Source organism: Schistocerca nitens, chromosome 5 (assembly GCF_023898315.1).
Source record: "Schistocerca nitens isolate TAMUIC-IGC-003100 chromosome 5, iqSchNite1.1, whole genome shotgun sequence".
Lineage (NCBI taxonomy): Eukaryota > Metazoa > Arthropoda > Insecta > Orthoptera > Acrididae > Schistocerca > Schistocerca nitens.
Genome location: NC_064618.1, coordinates 363831299 through 363837315, shown reverse-complemented (window position 1 = coordinate 363837315; position 6017 = coordinate 363831299). Strand labels below are relative to the sequence as shown.

General features: G+C 42.8%; 1 pseudogene; it reads left to right on the top strand.

Annotated features, from left to right (window-relative positions):
• The first annotated feature begins 1214 nt into the window (after positions 1 to 1214).
• On the top strand, positions 1215 to 1332 carry LOC126261299 (5S ribosomal RNA; annotated as a pseudogene).
• The last annotated feature ends 4685 nt before the right edge of the window (positions 1333 to 6017 follow it).

The window sequence follows — 6017 nt, the reverse complement described above, 5'->3', positions numbered from 1 at the left end:
GTTTGATTTGGACCCATACAATACCTCGAATGAAGGTGTCTGCACGTTTCAATACTGCAGAACTGAGAACTTTGTGCGGCCGCAGAGCACGCGGAAGGTCAGACAGGTTTTTTGATCTTGTTGCGATGATGACAGGCTCCTCTCCAAGCTTTTGTTCACTGCCATGTCGCCGGAGAAACAGGCAAGCGCCTATGAATATTTGCAGTGCTCAATGACAGCCCTCTGCTTGGTACGCATCTCCGTTGCAGACGCGTTTTTAAAGGTTATGTATAGTGCCACCACCTATCGAAGGGTCATAAGATTATAGGAGCTGAAGCGGGAATTTTGACGATGTCACACAAGAAATTCCTCATTTTTCAACCGAAACTGGGCGAGGAAAAATGTGTTGCATTACTTATTCAATGCCCCTCGCATAAGTAGTCTGAATGTGATTGTAACGACGAGGGACGTATTCTTCGATCTGGGCTTCGCTCATGATGCTTATGGTTTCCAAAACGGGTTTCCCCTTCATTAGTTCGCGGATTGAATGGACCTAAGACGAAATGTCCGAAGTTGTTGAACCCATCTCAAAATCACAGATAAAAATTTAGGTTTCGTGTCTGTCCATAGTGCAGATAGGGAAGTCTAACTACGTACAGGTGAGCAGCAGGTAGCACGTGGCAGCTCTGCTTCTGTACTGCTGTAGGACCAGCCATATGCTACCATATACTCTACAGACAGCGTTGCCCGGCTGGCAGACTTACTGGCAGTACTCCACTTCGGTAGCTTTGCTGACCACACTGCCACACTGCGAGAGGTCCCATTGCGTCCCATGCGCTGTGTCTGGCGTCTCTGGAAGTAGAACTGCCGTAGAATTCCACTGTGGTAGGACCCTTATAGTCGTACTACTCGTGACTGCTGGGGTGTTCATTCACAGTGGTGGGTGAGGACTTCCGGAGTGCTTCTAGACCGTGACTCGTAGTGGATGTTTCCGATGAACAGGAACTCTTAGGGTGCAGGTAAGGCGAGACGTACAGAGCTGGTAGTTTTCAGAAATATGGGGCGAAAATTTCACTGGGTGCGGTTTTCAGGTATCTTAGCAGCTTCCACAGTATGTCTCGTGGGATTGGATGGCTGAATACTATGCCACCCACGGCAACCGCACACCACACATCACTACTTCCTTCAGAGCTGTGAATGTTAAAGTAATTTTGAACAGGTTATGGTCCCAACAGGGCAACGGCCTTGCCGCAGTGGATACACCGGTTCCCGTCAGATCACCGAAGTTAAGCACTGTCGGGCATGGCCGGCACTTGGATGGGTGACCATCCTGCCCGCCATGCGCTGTTGCATTTTTTCGGGGTGCACTCAGCCTCGTGATGCCAACTGAGGAGCTACTCGACCGAATAGTAGCGGCTCCGGTCAAAGAAAACCATCATAAACAATAAACACCGGAAGTGCGGTGTGCTGACCACACGCCCCTCCTATCCGCATCCTCAGTGAGGATGACGCGCCGGTCGGATGGTCCTGGTGGGCCACTTGTGACCTGAAGACGGAGTGCTATGATCCCAACAGCTCTTCCCACGGACACTTCAGTATGCTCCGCTACTGTGCAGCCTGTTGCAACAGGTGACGCCTGTGCCAGACTACCTGTGGGGAAGGCCACTTAACTGCCTCTCAATTACAGTCCTATTCGCGTCCCGTAAAACGTGCCAAAATGTGATTTTATTCGCAATAGAGTGCACATAAAGCATAAAATTTCATTCTTGTCGAATCGGGAACTGTCACTGTTCTTATGTCTTCACATTATCTGCCTAAAATGAACTTGAATACGCGTGAAGACAGTGGAACCAATACACGTACCATGTGCTAAAAATACAAAGTTTACCTCTACACATACCACGGAATCGTAAGGGTCAGATAACTTGCGAAACTGACCGCTGCTGGAGCCAGTAGTTCGACTAGCACGGCGCAGCGGACACACTGGAGTGCGCGGGCGAAAATAAAAGCAGGCCTCTGGGGGCTCTGGTGTCACGGCTGGCGAGCCCAGGCGACAAAGGAAAGAATCGCGCGCCTGAAATTCCTCGCTCGCCGGAACAACGCCTTCCTAGAATCCGGGAGGGGGGTGTCTGACACGGCCGCTGTGAGGGAATCCCTGCTAACCACTCTCTGCGGCACAAAGGGATGGCCAGCCAATTCGAGGTCCACTTCTGCTCAAATCCGGTGGGTAATGCAAGTTTTCTTCTGCCGTTGCTCGAAGCTCCGTTCGGTACTCACGGTTCTAACTGCGTACCTATACTGTCTCATCATTTACAGACGTTTCTGTGACTGTTACTGAGATGGAATTTTCCATTTATGTGGGAGAAGTGTTGGAATATAAATAAACATTATTTCTGGGCTGTGCTAATGTTTCCACTACAGTGGAGAATGAGGTTTTGGGCCCACACGTGCAGTCATGACAGCGAAGCCGATTTAAACCAATTTTCTCCTTTTTCTCTAATTAATATTATTTACAAATCGTTGAACATAAATTTAGGAGAGAATAACGAAGTTTAAAACTGTAAACAGCTCGGAGAAATAATTCAAACAAATAAACTCACCGAAGAACCAACCAACGCCATATCTCAGAAGGTGGTCATGGCGTATCACTTTCCCAGGAACTCAGTAAAAAAAGAAGAGCCGGCCGTTGTGGCCTAGCGGTTCTAGGCACTTCAGTCCGGAACCGCTCTGCTGCTACGGTCGCAGGTTCGAATCCTGCCTCGGGCATGGATGTGTGTGATGTCCTTAGGTGAGTTAGGTTTAAGTAGTTCTAAGCCTAGGGGACTGATGACCTCGCAAGTTAACCCCCGTAGTGCTCAAAGCCATTTGAACCATTTGAAAGAAAGAAGAAATTCGCTTTCCAATAATGCAAGAATTAGCACTATGAAACAGTAATAAAATTGCAAGTGCTCTATGCATCACATGCATTGCCACACTTAAAGTAGGATAAATATAAAATACCGTAAAAAAAAAGAAACAAGAGTTATTCGAAAAATTCTGAGACCTACCACAGATTAAACTGACAACCAAAGATTATGAAGCAATAAATTACTCCATCAAAAAGCTTACAAAGTCTCAGGCGGAATGCTCAGAAGACGAGGCAGTATCGTTGGACATGTGATAAGAATGGAGGACAAAATTTTAACTATAATAATTTTCCAGAGTTGCAATAGCAAAAAGAAACAAAAATCAATAGATCAAAGGTACTCAAAAAAGACTTAGAAGAGATGAGCATATCTGAAGAAGAGATTCAAAAGAGAAAGATTCAGAACCAAAATGAAAAAACGAAACACCCAAGGTTTATCAAGGATATGAGATGAAACAGAGGAAGGATCTTCATTTAGGAAAAAGAACGGCAGCAGAAAAAGAGAGAGGAAAGCACTGCGAAGATAAGAAAAGAGACTTTTTATGTGGTCCACGATTGAACGGATTCTTCAAAAGCCAGCGCGTGTGTTTCTGGCAATCGGTGAGTAGCTGCCGGGAGTCAGGTGTGAAAGCGTGTCACGAGAGGATTTAGAGAAAATACAAAGAAAAAATCGTGTTGAATGTTCTGATTATTAAAAGTGGGATAAATGTCGATGGAAGGCAAGAAGAGGAGGAGTGCGATGAAAAGAAGCATGTTAATACATGAATTTGGAGGACGAGTAACGAGATATCATTGAAGAAGTAATATCGGAAGTGGCGCAAGTGTTTAAGATTGGCAATTACGCGCATGATAACAAACGTAAACAACCCTAACGAGTTTTGATATAAGCTCAATAATTTTCAAGTGGAATGCCCCAAACTTGCCATCGTAAAAATAATTTTATAAAGACAATGATAAATGTGGCTGCAGACCGAAGTTCTGTTAGTTTGAAATTGTTGCCTTATAAACAGTGATTATGATTACTAGTGACGGTGATGATTTATTATTAATTATAACACAAGACATTACATTATCCATAAAATTACAACGAATAATGCCTCAAATGGCAATGGAAGATCGAAGTAAGGACATAGGATTGGTAGTGGACAACATTCCCTTGTACACCATTATGCAGCCTCTTCACCCCCATATAAAGAAACTACGATCGCCTTTTATTAAATGTGGAAGAGCTAAATAAATATTGGAAATATAGGGAGAGGGGGAGAAGCGTTGCAATATAAATAAACATTATTTTTGGGTTGTGTTAATTTTTGTACTACAACAAAGAATGAGGATTTAGACCCCCTAGTCTTGACAGCGAAGAAGAAGCCCATTTAATAAGCGTAATATTAGGTAAGGGTGTACTCACCTTGTAGGTTGGTTTAAAACCAGCAGTGATCTACTAGACATTATCCCATTGAAGGTTGTACAGTGCTGCCGCTGCTGATTAAGGATCTGAAGAGACTAACCACCTAGGATAATTTTTTTCTTATTCGCCCCCTTCCCCCATCCGAAGGACGGAATCTGTTTAATCTATCTGTCTGCGTCTACAATTTGCTGTAGTGTGCGAGTATATGTGAGGCGGTACCTGGGTATCAGCCCGTTATTCAGCTAGTGGGATGTGGGAAACCACCTAAAATTCAAAACTAGGCTGGCTGATCCATTAGTCTTCGTTCAATCCGGGTCAGGTTATTTTTTAAATTGATTTGATTTAAATCAGTTTTCAATTTAAATCAAATCAGATCACTATCATTACGTTTGACGGACATGTGCTCATCTTTTATTTACTAACTCAAGCTTTTCTTCCCTAAATATGACGTGCTCCCACGATTATTTTCTGATTTGTTACAATATGGTGATATTACATTTGGCCTTTCGTGGGAAGCCAATATATATATATATATATATATATATATATATATATATATATATATATATATATATATATATAATTTAATTTATGGCTAACTTTGAGCCTGACAACATGTTAAATGTTCTGCAATAGATGTTAAAGACATAAAATCAAATACTTGAAAATGGCATAAAAGGCCGAAACCTGGATTGTACTTAAATTTTTATGACTTCGTAGAACTTTTAGATGATGATCAGTTTTGCTTTAGGAAAGAAAAAGGAATCAGAAAGGCAGTCCTGACGTTGTGCTTTATAATGGAAGCAAAACTAAAGAAAAACCAAGTCACATTCACAGGATTTGTGGATCTGGAGAGAGTCTTCAACAATTTAAAATGGTGCAATACCTTCGCAACTCTGAGAGTGGCCTTTAGAGAACGAGGGTAAAATACAGTATCTACAAGAACCAAGAGGTAACAACAAGACCAGAAGACCATGAACGAAGTGCTCGCTTTAAAAACGGGGTAAGACAGTCTTTGTCCCCTAATGTTCAGTCCATACACCGAAGAAACTATGACGGAAATAAAAGATTCAAGACTGCGATTAAAATTCAGGGTGAATGAACATCAGTTATAAGATGCACTGATGACCTCCTCGGTGAATACGAAAAAGAATTATATTATCTACTCAGTGGAATGAAAAGCCTACTGGGAACAGAATATGAATTAAGAGTGAATTGAAGAAAGATGAAAGTAATGAAAAGTAGCAAAAATGAGAATAGTCAGCAGCATACCATCAAAACCAGTATCCCGAAAGAGACGAAGTTAAGAAATTCTGCTACCTTGAAAGGAAAATAACCCATGTCGGACGAAGCAAGGGGGCATAAAAAGCAGACTAGCAGAGACAAAAAGGGCATTGTTGACCGAAAGAAGTCTATTGGTATGAAACACAGGCTTTAATCGAAAGAAGAAATTTCTGATAATGTATGTTTGGAGCACAGTATTGTGTGGTAATGAATCATGGCCAGTAGAAAAACGTGACAGAAAAGACTCGAACATTTGAGATGAGGTGCTATAGATAAATAAAATAAATATCGTGTGATTAAGGCCTCCAGTCCGGTAGACCATTCGCCTCTTCGGCGATCTGCGCGTCGATGGGGATGAAATGATCGTGATGAGGACAACACAACACCCAGTCCCTGAGCGGAGAAAATCTCCGACCCAGCCGGGAATCGAACCAGGGCCCT